Raw genomic sequence first — 21,446 nt, forward strand, 5'->3', positions numbered from 1 at the left:
TCCCAAACATTATGCGTATGCTAATGTCGTATGCTTTCGTAAGTAACCCAATCCCACAGTATCTATTATGATAGGTATTGAGGTAATAACGTTGTGAAGTTTAGATATAAAGGAAATGGACTTTATTGATGTAGAATACAATATCTGGTAGGTATTATAACTAAAGCGGCTAGATAGAGTTGGATATTCCTACAAAATTTTTCATTCTTCTAATATCTTCTGTTCTTTATACGTTTATTGGCCTTTTACTATCTTTTACTAACAAAACATATCGATATCATAAAATGATATGATAAAATGATGACATTCGTTTATAAAAAAAAATTGAGAGCTTTTCTTGAATTTTTTAATCTGAGAAAAAAGTATGTATGAAATTAAAGTACTAAACCACTTGATACAGTCCTAACGATATTCCGTCCGTATTCAAACACAGATAGCATTAGAAATCTTATCTGACTTCGGTTCCCAACGTGTTGCTACTGACGACTAAGTTAAAACAAATCGTGTCTATTTTTTAGCCTTTAACTGTGTCAAAATACTTTAAATGTCACATGACTAGTTACAATACCCTGGGTAAGTGCCTTTAATTTTCAATACATTTCACTTAACAGATTAATTCTGTCAGTTAGTACGTAGTAGAACAACTACATTCACTGTACTGTGATATTATCGTGGGCGGACCGGCGCTGCATATGTTAAGTAGGAAGTAAGGTCCTAAACCGAGTTAATTATTACCGAGGTTCACTTTGTGAGGTGAAGGGAGCGTTTGTTCTAAGCTGAGCTGTTGTTGTTGACGGCATGGCCCAAGGCTGCTGTCAAGAAGGGTTGAGATACAAGTTTACTAGAAACTGGGACTCACTGAACTAAATTTCTAGTGCAACTGGGATTTATAATAATCGGTTTGGTTAGTATCGTATTACATGAAGGTCCCGTAGTAAAATATATAAATAGCAGTAAAATATATAAATAAATGATCATTTTTATCACCAATAAAATAAGTTGCAGAAGTATTTATTACTCACTTATATTAAGTAAAGCTGCTCTAAAGCGAGCGAAAAATCTTAAAACCGAAATCATGATTATATTTCGAAAACTAGTATTTTTTTACAACTATTATTATTTCAGCCAATAGTGAAAGAGTAAAATGCCTGTGACGACGACAGACGACAAAACGATATTAAAAGGGTTCAGTTTATTATCGTTTGGCTATGGAATCCTAAAAACGTAGTAACTAATATTGACCCCTTCACCTGCATTCATTTCTTGCCCCTTCACTGGGTTAAGGCCGCAGTCCATCACGCTACCAAGTACAGGTTGACTCCAATTACCTTTGCGTACGCACATTCCGTAGATTTTTCTATGTAAGAATTCTTGAAGAAGTAATCTTTGATACCACAAATATCAAACTTATTTCTCGCTTATAGTAACTGCATAACGCTACAGTTCTAAAACGAAGGGCTTGGCAACTCAGATTAATTTCCACTCTTAATTCTCAGAACAGAAATGCATTTATGACCAAGGAACCTCTATTAATAAACACTTACTGAAATATCAAAAAGCATGATTGATCAATGAAATTTTGAATTTAATGAACGTATTCGAGGCTCAAACTTAGTCCTATCGGAACGGTAGCATTCGTAATATCAACGATATATGCACCACTGAATATCCAGAAAATGTAATATTTAAAAAAAAACATTTAAATTCAAAATAAAAGCTTCAAATGACCGTAAAGTTGCTACAATTCAGAAGAAAACAAACTGTAACATCATTATCTTCATCTATCCGTCAGTCGTAATCCCATGAACAATAGTTAGTCGAACGCGTAATTTCTACGATACTTATCGCTAGACCAATGCCTTCTGAGATAGCCATTTGATAGAGACAGAGGTGATCATTCTTTGTACAGCAACCTAGTTTCAAACCAGGACTTATTACGAAACACGCTTTGAGATAGCGGTGTCGCTGTAATGGCCTTATTATGTAGACTGGTCTAATTTGTAACAAGTTTATAAAGGGATGCGAGAAAGGTAATGTGAACTATTTTAGTTTTGATTCACCAAAGAGTTATGACACTTATGAGAGAATATTCTGAGATGAGACATCATGTCGTGTTTGGGATAATGGTAATCTTATATATAAAATTCTCGTGTCACAATGTTAGTTACCGTACTCGTCCAAAACCGCTTTACCGATTTTTGACCAAATTTTATATGCATATTCAGTAAGTCTGAGAATCAGCTACTATCTATTTTTCATACCCCTAAGTGATAAGGGTTGTTCACCCTTAAAATTTACATAATAACATGCAGTCCATCGGATGGTAAAGTCACTGTTCATGGGCATCTATAACCAACTCTATGCAGAAAAGGGAATCTACCTGAAGCCAATCACAAATACGTTGCCATACCTGAGGACTTCATCTGTACGTCAAACGTAGTGACGTTTTATAAAGTTTATTGAAATAATAAAATTATTTTTCTTAGCAGATGTTTCATTTTCGGCCATCTTATGTACATTATATCTAAAAAACACGAATAATTTGTATAATTAAAGAAAAATACACATATATTTTGATAATCTAAAGTATTCCTGTTTAAAAATATTTAAAATAAGCATTCCTCATTGAAATATTAAATATGGCGGAATACTGTCAATGTCAAGTTATCAAAACTGTCGATGTCGGTCATAGGTTCCCTATGTGTACCCCACACATAGATTACTTTACAACCTGGCTTTTGTTTTGGGTATCCCGTCATTATTTCTGAATTTAATTAATTATTTATAATTATTATAACAAAACCACCTTTTAAATAGTATCTGGTTTTATAGATGTAAGTGACATATCAAATTAAAAAAAAAGGAGAAGTTGTCAATTTGATATGTGTAAAAGTGGATATATACATATTAAATAATAGTGGAATCCAATGTAAACGTTGAATAAATATGTACTGATGAGAAGATTCCATTTCAATCCTGAATATGTTTCTGCTCAGTGCTGCTTACGATTTTGGACTGATTCTACCTTACTTGTTTACCCAGCTTATGTTTTATGGACTCTTGTGATTTTCGTGCGATCGCTATGGATTGTGTTGACAAGGATTTAATATCATCAGGTAAAATATACATCAGTTAGTTGTATTAGTAGTTGAAATAATCGTTAATAATTTTAAACTAAAGGAGCTAATCTTTTTACATTTCTCTTTTTTAGATAATTACAATAGCAAGACAAGGACATTCTTGGGATGACAAAATAATCAGTTATTATTGCAACTGCCTTTTATTTATTTATTTTATTTATTTATTATTGCAACTGCATCGCCGGGCAACGAACCGTACTCGTAGGTAGCTGCGCTCACATTATGGCCATTGTTTGATGTTGGGCTGAGCTCGTCACAGGATATTACAGAACCTACTACATGATTGGATGAAAATATTGAGAAGGGAAGATATTGAAAATGAATAAAAAATGTATCTAAATGGAGAATAAATAAAATATTACCTAAATGTGTTCTTAAAGTTGTTTTATTTACACACTTAAATGTTTTAACTAAAATAAATTGGTATAGAAGAGATTGGTATATATTTTGTTATGTTTGTTTTAAGTCAAGATTTATGAAAGTATCAAATATAGGTATTGTTTCTCAATACATACAATACAATATTTATATATCTATATACTCCCATTCGCGTAAATATATATTAAAAAGTATATGTATATAGTTAGTTAAAATAGAATGACAGATGACATTATTACGGTAATCACTACCGCCATGATGTTTTTCCACTGTTGTGTTGCAAGTTTAAGCGTAAATTATTGTTTTTTAACAATGAAACAAACATGATTTGAAGAAAATGAACCCCTACGAATTGTTCTTTGCATGTTTTCTTAGTTTTTAGTATAGTGTACAAAAGGTGGCCGGGAGCCCATACATTTTGAAACATCTCCTTTAAAATTAAAATTCAAGAGTAATTTGCATATTTTAATAAAATTATCTTTAAGTTAATCACGCAAAAATGGAAATCGACTCTTTGCTTAAAGAATTTTAATATTGTAGATATATTAGGCTAATATATTTAATTGGACAAAATCAGTAATAAACGCGGTGCTCAATCATATATTTTCGGTAGTTATTTTGTCTACACTAATATTATAAAGAGGAAAACTTTGTTTGTTTGTTTGGTTGTAATAATTAGACTCTAGGATTTTAAAAATTATTTCATCATTATATGAAATATATTTGATAAATAGATTTTGAGGCGGTAGAATGTTTGCCGGGTCAGCTAGTGTAAAATAAAACGAATTACAGACCGATATACCATAAACTTTCAAAAAATCTGAGCCTAAATGGGATCGTAACTCCGAATCCTCAACATGAGAGGCTAAATTTCAAACGACTAAACTATGACAAAAAATAACTCTGATCTGATATTTGCATCACGCACCGACGAATGGTGATGACCGAAGCTGCCCTTCGGTAGTTTTTTCTTTCTACCTGCGTGACTCAAGTGTACCGGTTCTTACAAGGTTAGCAAACAGTTTTTGTCAAATTACTAACATAAGTACAAATCGGTCGGCACCTATTGAATACTTGTTCCATTTTTAACGATGCGTGGATGCCAACTAGATTAAATCCGGAATAATTTTACAATTCATTAATTTTAAATACGCTGTCTTTATATATTAAATCACGTCTATGTTTTTTACCCGACTGCCAAGGAAGGGTTATGTTTTTCGCGCGTATCTTGTATGTTTGTCTTTCTTTATTTGATCTGATCTAACAAACGGCTGGATGAATTTCAACAGTTAAGGTGTCATTATATTTGTCTCAATGACCCGAGTGTCCTTAGATAGGTGTTAGAAAAAGAAAAACAAAATGGCGGATTTTTGGCGCGAAATAGTAACACATTTAAAAAAAAAAGTTAACCGAACCTATCGAGTAGGGTATCAAATGAAAGGAAATTAAACGGAGATTATAAAAACATATTTGTATATATATGAAACAGCAAGGTGACTGACTGACTGACTAACTAAATTACTTTTTAATTTTTCAGAAATCAACGTACAGCCTAAACCAAGGACCTTACAGTCCTGTAATTTTGCACATAGGTTCTCTATATAGCGTTAATAAGTACTAAGAAAGGCCTTTTGGAAATTCTACCCTTAAGAGGGTAAAATAGGGGAAAACAGTTTTTTTGAAATCCTTTAATTTTGAAGCAACTGCTATAAAATTTTGTATTTGGCTTTCTGAATAGGAACAAGTACGCACTAATTTATCCCCCTCCGAAAAATCAACCCCGTAGAGGGTAAAATAAGGGTTAAAAGTTCATTTGAACAATCTTAAACTTTGAAGAAAACACTATGAAATTTTGTATCAGGCTTGTTGGATAAAAATAATTAAATTCATCCTCTAACGAGGTAAAATAATGACCGAAACTTTGATTTACTGAAGTTATATAATTTATAGACCGTAAATGGTGGATTTTTTCGCGAAATAGTAACACGTTTTAAAAAAGTTAACCAAACCTATCGAGTAGGGTGTCAAAATAAAGGAAATTAAGAGGAGATTACACATACATCAAATAATATATCTTATATATAAAATTCTCGTGTTAGTTACCGTACTCCTCCGAAACGGCTTCACCGATTTTCATCAAATTTTATATACATATTCAGTAGGTCTGAGAATCGGCCACTATCAATTTTTTTTACACCTAAGTGATAAGGGTTGTTCATCCTTAACATTTTTTTATTTATATGGCAACACAACGTTTGCCGGGTCAGCTAGTACATATAAACTCGTATATACACATCGAGATGACTGTCTGACTAAATGAGAGAGTTGCTGTGCCAGAAATCAACGCAAAGGGAAACCGCTGAACTTAAGCGTGCTGGAATTTTACACATAGGTTCTTTATATAGCGTAAATGAACACTACGAGGATAAATATAATAGGATAATATTGTTTGAACATCTTTTGTTTTTGAAGCAGACACCTACTATGAAACTTTGTATTTGGCTTTCTGGATAAAAATAATGAAATGCCTATTTCACTGCTTTTGAAAATTCTACTTCGGCCTTTTTGGTGCAGTCGGGTTTTTGATTTTTTAAATTAATTACTTGTGTTTACTGTGTTATGGTGGTATGCGTGATAGTTATATTAGTCATAAAATCGGTCTCTTGTATAAGGTTCTGGGTTCAATCTCCGGTTCTGTTTAGGTTAGTCAAACGCCCGTTTTTAAGAAGCATAAGTGCATTAAGTGCGTTACCAAATTCGAGGAACCAAGCGATATTGTATTAAAAACTAATCCAAAAAACAACATTTTATAGTTTCTGCATAATAGAAATTGTCAAATTTCGATCTATGATCAAAATTTGGATAGGTGCTTGTCTTGTTGTGTTTAATTCATACGAAATACTAATAAAGAGTTTTCTACGTTCTTTTATAAATAAAGCGTTTGTAAAAAATGAGCATTAGGAGTGACTTAAGGTGCTATTCTCTCTATGTCCCACTGCTGGGCACGGATGTATTACAATATCGGAGCGCATGTCTGGCTGGAGCATACACTACTACGAATTCCACATTAAAATTGTATTGCCATTTATGCCATGGAATTAACCAAACTGATGTGCCATGCCTGAGGGCCTCACAAAGTTTTTTCTCATGTTTTAATTGACAAGTTTTTTGAGCGATATTTTGATTGCCAAATAGGAGGTACGAACATTAGTTTTTGCATTGTGTTCTTATGAACTCAATGTAGTTTTTGCCTACTACCTGGAACTGTAGACTATAATGGACTGATCATATCTCGGAATATTGACGTAAAGACAAGGTTTCCTATAAATCGAGGTTGTTGACCTCAGAATTTACTTCTCTTATGTGTGTGTCATGTGTGAGGAAAACACTTTGTCCTTCTTAAGTCTCAGAAAGATTCGTCATTATCAAACAACGATAATTAATGTAAATCTTGAATTTAAATTTGAACAAAATTGCATTATTTGTTGTAACCATGGCTAACAAAATAAGCTATTTGTGTCTTTAAATATGTCAATACGAATGCTTTTTCTTATTATGCCCTCGAACAAAAACTAAATAGTGGACTAGTTTTTGGTTTTCCTACAACTATAGGTATATTACTTATTGTATATAAGTTATCGATAAATATTAAATAACATTTTTATGACTTTTACTTATCTTGGCATTATAGCTCCTACAATGGATAAAATAGATTAATAAATTTTATCAAGTAATATTCTATGTTACGTACCTAATTTTCTTAACATTTGTTATCTATTAAAAGAAGGGAACGAGTGTGTGAAATTCTATTTGAAACCAATCACAGATACGTTGTTACTCCTGACAAATAGAACGAATCAAAAGCGACAGATAACAAGAATCTTAAAGTAGTACGTGTAAACACTAATTAACTACACATTACGCATATTCAGATACCTACGTATTGATAGTAAACATGATTACCCTCGATACTACGATAATCGTACGATAAGTTTGTAGTAAGAAGTAACAGTAAGTGGTTTCATATCAGTTGTTCGTCTCGGTTCCAGTTAGCGGCAGTAGGCCACTTTCTAGTTATAAGCTCGGTATTATTTGATACGGTATCGATACTGAATCGGTTATAGACGCGAATCGGTTCAAGCATCTATTTGTATCTGATTGGAAATGTAGCTGGAATAGCATCTGTTGCTAACAAAAGAAAGATAGAATAGGAATCCCGATTGAGGTCAACGAAAGAAATGCCACTTCAGAGAACTATATTGGAACTCTTCAGGTGGTATAACCCTTTGTGGCTCGATTACGGCGGCACCACCGGCACACCTATTTCTGCCTAATAACAGAAGTGTTAGGCGCTGCTGTGTTTCGTTTTGAAGGGTGTGGTAAGGAGACATACTTTTCCGAAGCGTTCCAGCTTAGTCGTCAGGGATAGCGGCGCATCTGTGGCCGAGCTCAGGTAGGAATATCTAATCCTATCTGGGGTTCATTACAGATGTCCATGGGCGGCAGTAGCCACTTACCACCAGGTGGACTGCATGCTCGTCTGCTTCTCCAATATTATAAAAATAAAAACGATTCATAACAATAAAAGGTAGTCTGCCTTATATCACTTAAAATAACAATTTAACAAGACAGACATAAGTAAAGATCATATTACAAAAATATGTACCTATGAATTGTAGATAATAAAAATAAAATTGTAATTTCAAACCTATTATTAGAGTACACTGCAGCCCTATGAACATTATCTATTAAAGACATTTTAGGTGCCACTGCTGGGCAAGAGCCTCACCTCAAAAATTAACCCTAAATAGTAGACAATAACACAGGCGTGCCACAGTAATATTTGAAACACCTTATCATTCATAAAAACATCGTACTGGATATGGCAGACATGCTACCGCAATGGAACTATACGGAGACCACCACCAGTTGCACTAAAGAAGCAAATCAGAAGACTACTTTCTTATGTTCGTTTAAGAAGTAAAATAGGTAGGTAATTGTCACATATTAATAGGTCGCTATTGAAACTAATTTCCAGTATTCTCATACAAACAAGTTGCGCAATTCTAAATTTATTCATTCGCTTATTATACAAGTGGCTTTATTTATATCTTAGTACCTGGCACTAAGTAAAGTACATGTTTTGAAATTCACGAATACAAATTCCTACTTAGAAAGTGGTGGAATTCTTCATGGTTTGATTGCAACGGCACTACTTTGACGTCAACTTCTGCGTTATAACATTGGTACAACTACAAACTCCCATGTTTTGTTCGCACAGTGTTAAAATTCCTTATTCTTTAGCGGTTTTATGATAAAAAAAATACTTTCAACACTCACAACCACACAAAAGGATTCCCCGAGTCGTGAGGACTGATGCTACGGAATACGGTGAACGAGAATTACTTGAAAATATGCCTGGCCGGCAATTAAACCTGGAGCTCTCTGCGTCTCAGAACAGTATGGTTATCGATCAGCTACACAGAGCGTCAAAACGCTAAGAGAATGAGAGATGTACAAAATTATTTATAACCAGCAATTATGTTTATACACACACCATATACAACACCTCTAAACTTTAAAAAATAACAAATCTCTATATGATTTTAATATTTACAAATACCTGAAGTTTTACTTACATTCTTGCAAGTAAATGTTCTTGAATATTCAATGTTATGCTACTAATATACTGCTTAACTGAATTATCCATAAAAACACTACAATCTAAGTGAAAAGTGTTTAATCAATAAGCCAATTGGCCCGGAAAATACATGCAAACACGCATACATGTCACCCCTTCATTTCTACTGTCGTGTACACTATATTTACACTACTTAAGGTCTAAAATACAGTCAACCGTTACACGAGGTGTAAGAACTGCTCATAAACATTGCTTAATACATGTCACGTGGGCTTATTGTCATGTTTTAAAGACTAAAATGGTTTGAACGAAGTGCAGCGCAAGAAATGCAATGCGAAGAATCTAGGAACGTTCCGATATATCAAACTGTAATTAAAAACCGTTGCCATTCCTATATTATTCCATATCGATACTCTAGATATAAGTCAATCGTTTAACAAAACGGACAAACAGAAAAAACGTACGCATCGATACCAAACGCAAAACTAAAACCGTTCTCAATCTGATATTTGCTACGTCTTTCTTCAACTTTTAACACGGGCTGTATAAAGAAACATTGTTTGGTCGTGCATTAAAACTGCGTTCGCCGACCGTTTACTATATCAACTGAACAGCGTTAGCTTTGCTTCTGATATCGATAAAAAACCGTTTCACATATCGATATATGAACCAATATCGGTTAACCGTTTTCAAACAGCACTATCGACCGTATAAGACACATTGCGTGTAGCCGGCGACACACTGCGAGCCGATCCGTTTGTCACGCTAATGCGATGCTAATGAACACTGGCTTCGCGTTACATGTTCACTGAGGCCGATATTGATTAAGGTGTGTGTACACTCTCGTTGAGAGACAGTTTAAAAACTCCTCTTTTTATAACCCGATGTACTTATCTATCTGTTTGCGTTTTTTTCTTTACTATATTATATAATTATATATTATACGAGGGTGCGTTTTTAAGTTCGCGGAATGAGGGACAAGGAGGGAAAATAAAATGTCAAAATTATTTTTCTTTTTCTACATATTCTCCTGCAAGACGAATACATTTTTAAGATCTTTGTATTAACTTATTTAAACCCTCATAAAAAATGTTTCGTCCTTGTCGGAAAAATTGCGTCCTTAACTTCTTCGTCTGTAGAAAATTTATTTCCACGAAGCTCTTTTTTCATTTTTGGAAAGAGATAATAATCGCTGGGAGCCAGGTCTGGCCTATAGGGTGGGTGATTTAAAATATCAAAGCTCACCTTATGCAGGGCAGCCAGTGCAATACGGCTTTTGTGTACGGGCGCATTGTCGTGCAACAGCAGGACACCTCTGGTTGATTTTCCCCGCCTTTTTTCTTTGATGGCTTCTTTTAACCGCTCCAGGATAGTTGCGTAATATTCTCCGGTTATAGAGACACCTTTATCTTTATAATCTATTAACAAAATTCCTTCTGAATCCCAAAAGACTGTCGCCATGAATTTTCCGGCCGATTGTGACACCTTAAACCTTTTAGGAGGTGCTGTACCCTTTTTATGCCACTGCATGAAGTCTTGTTTAGACTCAGGTTCATAATGGTGAACCCAAGTTTCATCTCAAGTAACAATTCGATTCAATACAATATCTTTATCTTCTCCACAGAGGTCCAAAAACGCACGGGAACATTCAACGCGCTGTTGTTTTTGAGGCGGCGTGAGCATTCTCGGCACCCACCGCGCGCTGACCTTAGTCATGCCAAGATGGTCATGCAGAAATTTAAAAATGCTTGTATCCGATACTCCAACCATTTCTGCAAGCTGTTCCTTCTTTAGCCGAGCATCTTCCAGTACTAATTTTTCGACTTTCGCCATCGTTTCCGGAGTGGTCACCTCAACAGACCGTCTGGGTCGTGGGTCGTCTTCAAGTGAATCCCTGCCTAGCTTAAAAAGGTTGTTCCACTTGTAAACCAACGTTTTTCCAGGGCAAGAGTCCCCGTAAACCGATGACATCTTTTCCATTATGATTTGCACAGACTTTCCTTGCTTGGTAAGGAACTTTATAACGGCGCGATGCTCGATTTTCTCCATACTTTAATTTTTTTTCCGGATTGAGTTGTTTAATTGTCGATAGTTTTAAAACTAATGATGCAATTGTGATAAAACTTTATATTTATACTATTTATGAGTCACTTAACACGTACCGCCCTTAACAAGCCCGCTATCATCCCTCCAACCCCGCCATTCCGCGGACTTAAAAACGCGCCCTCGTATATATTATATAAATTGTTTTCTTTTATTATATTTTTTTCAATTCAATGTTGACATCCATGGTCCACACTGAACTTTTTGTAACGCATAACATCTCTCTTTTGAATGCAGTGAATCCAAATGTATTATAATAACACTTCTTACGCTTAAACTTCTAAAGTTATTGGATAGGGCGTCCAGGATTTTAAAATTGCAGAGTAAAAGGGATCCTTGCAAAACATGCCAAATATATTATGTAAGACATGGAGTATATTTTTCACTTTCAATCCGTGAATAAAACGTAGAACTAAAAATCCAAGCAGTGTGGTGACAAGAACTAAAAGCAACACTTGTTTGACACCTCCGCAACACAAAGTAACGATCGTAAAGTGTAAGCTTTATGTCTCCTAGTTCAGTAGCTGTAACGAGAGTGTAGCACAGTCAGAATGGGTAGAAGTGGAGCACTGCCGTATACAGCATTGTGATATTAAAACATGTTCGTTTGACAGTAGTTGAGGGGTCGTTAATCTTAAATTGACACGGAACCCAGATCGGAGGCTTGTTCGCGGACTAATTAGACGGCGGGCTTTCGGTTCAAGTGTCGGTCTAAATTACGTTGTGCATGTTGGTATGAAGTACTTTAGCGCAGCTTGCTTAGGTAGTAACAGATGTCTAAATGGGAAATTTATATGTACATCGATTGAACTCTCTTTAAAATTCGAGGTACGACAATACGAGATCGTTCCAAATCGTAGGGTTTCACTAGTAAAGAATGATATGGCAGTTTTAATGAACGGTAAGTGATTATGAGATAAGTTGTTTCTTCCTTAGTATATATGATATGATACATGATGTATATAAAGTTTTTTTCTCTGGAAGGATATTTAAAATGAGTGACAAGTGTTAAATTTAACATTCAAAGACTATAATATACACTGTAATATACAATATGTCATACAAATAGAATTGTTTCACTGTTGTCATTTTAGTGTTATTCTGTGATCAGTTTTGTATTTATCTTTAGCTTAACACTTTACAAGGTAATCCCAGCGCGGCTTGTAAGTTGTAACTATCGTCAAACAATATATAATAGGGAAACAATAACTAAAGCAATTTAATTTCTCGCAAACAACACGATGCTGTCTCCGATGTGTCACTAAGATTGATTTCAATTAAGAAGAATTGGAAAGTTACACGAACCGGCATTGAATGGTAGGTACTGTTATACTAACAATAAGAATAGCGTTTATTTAAATTTATCGCCGATAAATTGGTCCAATTGAAAAAGAGTAAAAAAAGTTAAAAAAACCTAACATATACTCACCGTGAAATGAAAACTTTTAGACGTACTGCTTTACAATACCACTTTAACCTATATCTAAAGCCTGTTAACTAAATGGTATAAAGGACGTTTAATAGATCTTACGATTTTCTAAATTGTAATACTTTATTATTTTCTCCATTTCTAGCGTAAAGCAATTCCTGCGTTTCGTTGAAAGGGCGTATATTGGCTTCACGTAGATGTCATAGCACCCCTGTTTTATGGATTTGGTTAAAGATGTCTACGGGTGGTAGTCACCGTTTTCCAGGTGGAGTGCCTGCTCGTCTGTTACTCCTATATTATAAAAAGAAATTGGGGGACGACCGGAACATTCACCATGCACTTTTAATTCCCCCGAGTTTTTAGTTAGTATTTTTACCGTACTATTTTAAGTTTTAATACGAGATTATTGTTAATTGCTTCTGTCAAATGTCACAGTGTATTGACAAACACTCAAACATTGAAATAACGCTACTTTATCTATGTTTAATCGCTTTGTAAACACTCGAGTTAGCTTAACTGGTTCATTTTATTGATTTGGCCTGGACAGTGAACGTGCCGAATAAAATATGTGTAATGATAGTAGGTAATCGACTTTTGTGATTTTTTAAAGATATTTACCGGAAGAAGAAAATGGTAGTCCATAATTAAAATAGGTCATTTTACAAAAAAAAATCTCATGGATTCACTGAAGTCGGTGAGAGTTTGTAAATAGACAATTTCTTAAGCCATTATGCATGCATGCATTTATGCCCTTTACAATTTTTTTTGTGCAAGTAGCAAACGAATCTACTCGTAACACTCACATAGTGTTTATTAACTCATTGTGTTTAAATGAAAATGTTAATTTTAATTAATAATAAAAATAAGCGGTAAAGTGGTTTGAAATTTGGACTTTGGAGTCTCAGACCTTGGGAGTCCAACGTTCAAAGAATCGAATTCGAATCGCTAGTACGCCTCTCATTCCTCGATAGTATATGCATATTACAAATTAATTATTATCACTTGTTTGCTTTATTGTGAACAAATAAATCGTGAATAAACTTACACGTGTATGAAGTCTTTGAATCCGCACTTGGACTAGTGGACTACTTGTGACAAAACAAATCAATAAAATCAGTAAGACAACCGGTTAATGACGAAAAAACATCCATTTATACATTTATAATAGAAATAGTAGAGGTCAAAACTAGCAACTACTGTGAAAGTAACACTCCACTAAAATACAATAAATTAATTGGAACAACAAGGTCTTCAATTATTCAATTAACATAAATTATGCAATTGAATAAATATGTATATCAATGTAAAATAAAATTTACATTGAATTTACAATTTACATACTAAGGCCTTTATTATTCAGATCGTTAATTATTCCTGAATCTGGACCTAGAACAAAGTTAGATATTATTTATCAAGGCGAACACTACGTGGGACGTCAACAAGGGCCCGACATGGCATTATTAATGAATCAGGCTCATCCCTTGCTAAAACTGAATATCTAGTTCCTTAGGTTAAACATAGACCAATTAATTGAACAGACTTCTAATAGGTTATTGCTACCGATACGAAGTAGCGGAGCATAAACGTGTTTCAATTACAAATAAGAATAGATAAATTTAAGCCATCTTGACATATTTTTTTGCTAGAAAGTTTTATCTGATTTTCTTTTGAATGACCTATAAAACAGTATTAAACTAGGTAAATAAAAGACTGTACCACTTCTCGCGTTCTATATATTGCGTAAGTGAAAACCAACACACAAGTCGCCACTTTCAGTACATTAATTAGATAAATAATTAATGTTTTCCATTAGGAATCTATTTTGTTACTAGCCAATGACTCCTAGGTTATTAGTACCGTAAGAGGTGACTAAAGGGGACCTACGCTTTCGGTATCACTTAACTAGCAATAAATCCACAACAACACCGCTAAGGAGAAATTGACTACGATACTTACGCCGTACGGATTATATGACTATAATATTAATCCCAGACAATTGTAAAAATGAAGACGTGAAGTCAAATATAATGTTTTTTCTTATTAATCTGACCTTAAACTGGCACCCAAATTTACACAAAGCTACTTCAGAAGTTCTCAAAGTTGAACGTAAGAACCGTCAATCATGCTCGTAAAAATCAGATTTGCCGAACGCGGTAAAGGTTACCCGCCGGTAAAGGTCACGGGGCAAGTTACGTGCGAGACATGCTAATATCGCATTAGATTTGGTAAAAGATGTAACAGGTTGTTTCTTTAATCTTTTGAAGGTATGGGTGAATTTTCTATATAAGTTTAGGTTTAAAGAATTCATTTCATTATAAAAACTTAGGTACAGTAGAACAATACTTAAACTATTGTAATAAATATAAGTAAGATTCGTCGTTCAGTACATCCAACTTAAGTTAGCTAATATACATTTTCATCACAACGTTTTCCATCCCTCACATCCGCCCATCACCCCACAAAATACTCTGTTGTAATTTCCCCATAAAATATAAATATTCTATCTACTTCCTTCAGATATGTTGCGTACACTATATGCGTATAGTGTATGTAATGTCTGAGGAAGAATTTCTTACCTAGGAAAGGAAGTTTTACTCGTATTAGTGTAAAGAAAATTGGTTGATATGACTTTTACTTGGTCTTTTTGACGCGAATTTGCAAGATTTAGAAAGAATACCCTGACTTATTTTCGAAGAACAATGTTATAGTGGACGGTGACTACTGTCCACCATATGTTCCTTAGCGCTAAATTTAAAATAAAAAAATTATAGGATGATAAATATAATAGACACATCACCAAAGTAAACCATGTAATACTATAAAAATAATTTACTTACAGACTTTAGCCATTTCTGGGATTAACGCCTTATTTGTCTTCTACGTCATTTAGAAGGTCAGAGGGTACGATGGCAGTCTGTACAAACACTACGAAGCTACTTTATGTATATACATACCTATACAGTATACGGCTATCGTACATAAATTGATAAGATTTAGGCCGGATAATTCATGCACATTCGGGCGTAATCCCTGATAACGAGTAATTCCATGATTATGTCCTTATCAACCTCAAATTCCTACTAGAGAAGCAATTTTTCAATTTTATTACCGTAGATTATTACCATCAATTGTATACTTTACTACTTATGGGTATGCAAATATGTTTTATTTGTTTTTACATTCAATGTTTTATGCATATCACGTGTTTTAATAACGTATGTTATCATGATCATGCTCATTTATTGCTTTAAATGTGATAATGAAATATTACAAAATAATCAAGGTATTTACAATCATATTTGCTGAATTGAGCATGTAATCTCATTCATGTATCCATCCACGTATCCATATTTGTCAACAAGTACTTTCGTATCTTTTTATTTCCTCTCTGAAATAAATGTAAATTTATTTATTTCTTTACTTCTAGTTTTTGTTCCTTATTTTATGTTATTCATAATAATGCAACTTAGATAATAGGGACTAGGTAATAACTAGTCGAATAGACTAGTTATTACCTAGTCTGTTACGTTGCATTATTACGAGTAGGTAGTGGTTACATTTCAAAGGACTTTGCGGTTCAATTGTTTCAAGCGGGCATGCAGGCCATTTAATGGCAGTGACCACTTTAACCCACACTGACATGTTATTTATAATATTAGAGTTGCAGACGAGCATGCACAATACAGCACCGTTTATCCCTGCTGTTATTTGGCAGAAATCGGTGTGGCGGTGGTGCCACCAGTGTCGAGCCACTGAGACCTCTACCACTTTTATTTGTCTCAAAAAATTGCATTTTAACATACGCACAACATGCTGTTCCTACAAGGCAGCAATTGGTACGTAGTGCTTCCACAATCCAATTTTCATATATCCTCCGAATCCTATAATAAAAAGAAATTGTGCAAAATAGTAAGCCTCATTTATTTACCGATAACTGTTTCTTCCCAAGAAGCACATTAAAGGAAAATGGAATAGACCACGTTAATACAAACTTTAGTAAAACGTGAATGAAGTTTAGGTTAGATTCCCAAACGGAACTAGTTGACTCGAATGTTTTTATTTAAAGGGTCGACGAAGGCCGAGCCGGGTCGTGTAAAGGTAAATATTTGATCATACGATACGTTGAAGTGACACTGCGATACAAGGCAGAAGGACGAATAAAAACAATATGGCTGATTCATATTTTAAAATAATTACATTCGTATGGTTCATTCATTCTTTCGAAGTTGGTACACCTCTATGGGGTTCGACTCCGGCGGCAGAACCCCCACATCTATTTCAGCTTGATAACGGCTGTGTTGACGCTGCTATATTCTGGTTTGAAGAGTGTGTTATGGGAGACTTTCTTTTCCGAGTGTCCCAACTTAGTCCTTAGGGTAACGACGCTTCTTAGGCCCACTTTGGGGTAGGAATCGTATCTTATATGGGATTGATTACAGTTGTCCATGTGCGGCAGCAGCCATCAGGTGGATTTCTTGCATTTGCTACTTTTATAATATAAAAATACTTAGTTCCATTCATGAAAATCAGTATCTAAAACAAGCATTCTCATGCACAACTATTTAAAATATAAATATAGATACAAAGAATATATACTGCGTGAACAAGCATGCGTCGACTTTTTAAATTTAAATTAGTCAATATGACTTATAGCTTCTTGTCGTCATATCTCATGTCGAAAATTTGTACCTACTCACCAACATATTGATTGAAGTCTTGAAGGTATGACATAACGCCAGTTCATTAATCATATCAACATCATTAGTTAATTAATCATCCGATGCAAATGGTATTGGCAAAACCGATGGATTTATCGTATGCAATGTATTGCGAAGTGCGTCTAATGAAACGGGTCCGCTCCATTTGAGTGTAATTCAATTAGGCATCCATCAGCTTATCATAACAAAATTGATTAGCTTAACTGCGTGATGTGGATTTTAATGCACCGCTGTTTGGACTTAAAACACCTCGTTAATACTTTTTTTTAACCTGACGATTATTAGACGTGCTACCTGATGGAAAGTAGACATCGCCGCCTATGGACATTTGCAACACCAGAGGAGTGGACAATACAACGTAGTGCGATGGAGGAATGGTGACGTTGGCAACAGGGAACAGTAAACTGTAGGATTATTAAAGTTAGTCTGCGTATGAGAAGTGCAAGCCTCTCTGATCACATGTTTAAGCCTAGGCCAGAGTAGCCAGGTACAAAGCAGAGAAAGACGGAAGAAATACAGAAATGTAGGAAGAAAAATAATTTATCAAGTCGAATTATAGGCACAAATATTTAACAGTTGTGGTTTATAAATAACCTCGTCTCACTCTGTGGAAACTAGCATACAAGTTTTGATTTTGCTTTAATTATTAAACTTATGAAAATAAGAGCATCGGTCGTGCAGGAAGCAGCCAAAATTAAATCTTTATTGACTGGCTTAAAATTATTAGTACCTGATAAACGTCTTCTATAAAGTTTGACAAGGGTTTGACCTAATAAAAGAGACTTTAAGAGGTCATTTAACATCTAATGTTACAGCGAGTCAAGTGACAAAACCATGGCTTGTTTTATTTTCCATTAATTACAGACTGAGTATCCGGATATCTAGAGATTAAGCCGGTCGTAAATAAGATCGTGTTAAGTTAGGACAAATTCCACGGAACTTCTGACAAAGGTAGAATAACAACATAGAGCTTGGTTCCTAAAAATTCAGGCTTCTAGCTTCATATACAACGAAGTTACAGGGGGTCAAAAATGGCCCGAATTGCTTTGCTATGGTTTTTTTGGCTCCACTTGAGGGAGGCACTACCGTGCCTCCAGATATCTTGCTATGTTATTATTTTAACTCAGAGTCTGACATAATAATAATTACGCTCACTAAACACATTACCTCACACTAGTATGCCCTGTGCTGTGAGTGCAACACACAATGATGAGTACAGAAACAAGACCCAAAACAAAAATCCAAATTCATCGTTAAATTGGTTGCCTGTCCGGAGACTGAACCCGAAGTCTACAAGTCAGACTTATATTGAGACAGCTCCTCCACAAGGATCGAATTTAAATAAAAAACATCATGTACTCAATCAAGCGTTGCAAGATGTACGCTTCTACGAATGACAGCATACACAAAAACTGTAGGTATGCTAGAACTATTTGTATGTACCTATTGAGTTGTCAATAAATAAATATACTCATTTATTTATTTACCGATACAATCGATCTATTATTTTATACGTTTAATCTTAAATCGCGTAGTTTTTATAACGCAAGACCTCGACAGATTGATAAAAACACAATAACTACGAATAAGGCGTTAGAAAAAATATTTTTCCTTATGTTGGCTATAAGTATATTTATACGTAGATAATTTATACATGACCATGTCCATGTCCTTGCTCATTGCAAGGACATGGACTGCTTATTATTCACCTGAATTGCATAGATAATATACATCTAATGTGTGACAGAGTTTTGTTATTGTTGACGTTTTAATGACTAAAATATAGCCATGAAAAACGTACATCATACATGTTGCAATATCAAATTTAATACTTTTTTCGAATTACTGTTAGCTACACAGACCTAGTGGTTAGCTACCTACGTTTTAAATTTAGGCTGACATATCGGGTACTACCGCATGATAGTTGCGTAGTCTACCATGTTGTCGCTTACTGTCTGTTCGGGTGTACTTTTAACCGATTTCCCATAGGAAGAGAGGTTATCTATTGTTATTTAAGCGACCGACTAGTGGCAAATGTTTTATTTTATTCGAAAAATATATTGTCTACACATCTGTATAGATGCATAATCTACGAAATGATAATGATGAGCACCGTTTGACAGTCGTATTAATCACTTTTACATCGCTAAATTTACCAGTTACTCAAACGGTAGCCAATGCGCGGTCAACCTTAGGGTTGAGAGCTTAGGAGAGAATAAGCCACGGCTAAGAGACACTCCATCCACAAAAGTGGGGTTGAGTGGGTGTAGCAAGGTCTATAATCACCGTTTTGTGCAATGCCCTCCCGTTGCATCATACAATACATTGCCGGGCTTCAGGCGTTTTTAAAAAAATCCTTAAAGTAGTTAATTTTGTATTATGAGGACGAATGGTCAAGTCAAAGTCAAACGAGTTGAAAGATTGAGTAAATGATTATTTAAAACAAAATTTATTTATAGAGAGAATCCACGGATTTGATGTGTTGCGTACTCTTGAAGTGCATAGTGGAATATTTCATGTTAAGTGTGTGTCACCTCAGTTGAATCGACAAAGTTGTTTTGTAACAAATAGTGATAGTGGGTGGTACTTGCCTAGAGCGGATCTAGATTCTAGTTACTGACATAGATCTATCTACTATCAAATCTAGTAGAACTACAGTACAACCTTATTCCGATTAGAATGATTTTAAGATCTAAGAACGATGTTTTCCTTAAACAGAAAAGCCAATCATAGTTAATTTATAATATGTATGCAAATATCTAACCTTCTGCATGATCGATTTTTATTATTATTATTATTTACCGTATATCATTTCTTCCTAGAAAAAGCCAACCATAGAATATAGAAGACCATTTTCTTGTTCGACGTCGAATATTTTTCCTTATAACAGCAGTATTGAGTACAATGTTCTGGTCTGAGGGGTGCAAAAGGGAAGACATATTTATCCGATGCCTTCTAACTTAGCCCTCAGGAGCGTAATGCGTGTGAGCGACTTCTCGTAAAAATAAGTAAAAATAGTACATGCATATGGTACATGGTACATACATAATTCGAAATAGTTGGCCAAGTGCGAATCGAACTCGCATCCGGAGGGATCCGTATTTGTTATGATTATCATTGTGACAGGTTTCATAGACAAAGCTGAAAAACGAAGACAAATAACGGTTTCTTGTATGGCGGTCCCTATTTATTATGAAGACTTTTTTATTATTACTATTTAATTTTGTAGAGGCCATTTTTACATGCTGTGTAACAATTTCAAGTTTCTATCTATTACGGTTCAAGAATAAGAACCCTGTGACAGATAGACGGACAGACAGCGGCTTAGTAATAGGGTTCCGTTTTTAACCTTTGGGTACGGAACCCTAAAAAATACATAGCAATAGCAATAGGTTCTATTCGTATGTAATCCCATTAGGTCATGTGTACACTTGTAATTGTTTGTTAATAAAAGTAGATAAATTGTGAAACGTGAAAATTTTGTGATAGTGATAAGAATGTCGATTCTACAGTCACGTAATGGTGACACTGTGCCAAGTATTTGTATATGATATTGAAGTATCCATTTCGAAATGACTGCCTTTTTCTAGGCAAATAATATTGTTTGCGCCATACCATATTTTATGTGCTCATGTTGGTAACGGTTAGTGGGTAGGTTTGGGAAGGTACTTAATGGTATAATGGCGTTAGGTATTTCTTTTATATTTATGCGGTAATGTGTTATTTTTTTTAATTTAATATCAATAAGTTAACAGATTTTACATTGATATAGATGAATTTGAAAAGTTATCATTCTTCACATGTTTATCTAAGGTGAAACAAATAGGTACTTCCGTATCGAAAAAATAAAGGATTCCTTTGAGAAGATTTTATGGCCATAAAAATTTAGAGCCAATCTTTTTTAATTTTTCCACTGTTACTCTCTGTTAATAAAGTTTCTGAAAAAACTGTACAATAAAATATTATATTTCATTAGTAAGGTCGCAAAATGCGAGTAGAGTTGTAAGGCAAAACTAGTATTTTACAAAGTCGCGTCC

The 21,446-nt window shown here is 34.5% G+C and overlaps 1 protein-coding gene across 8 annotated transcripts in view; it reads right to left on the minus strand.

Annotated features, from left to right (window-relative positions):
- The window catches only part of LOC140751664 (SH3 and multiple ankyrin repeat domains protein 3), a 274,179-nt gene that overhangs the window by 140,029 nt on the left and 112,704 nt on the right, over positions 1-21,446 (minus strand). The gene's annotated exons all lie outside the window — the stretch shown is intronic.

The sequence above is a fragment of the Epargyreus clarus genome, unplaced genomic scaffold (assembly GCF_041222505.1).
Source record: "Epargyreus clarus isolate Ecla_fem2 unplaced genomic scaffold, WU_Ecla_fem_2.2 ptg000023l, whole genome shotgun sequence".
NCBI classification, from domain to species: domain Eukaryota; kingdom Metazoa; phylum Arthropoda; class Insecta; order Lepidoptera; family Hesperiidae; genus Epargyreus; species Epargyreus clarus.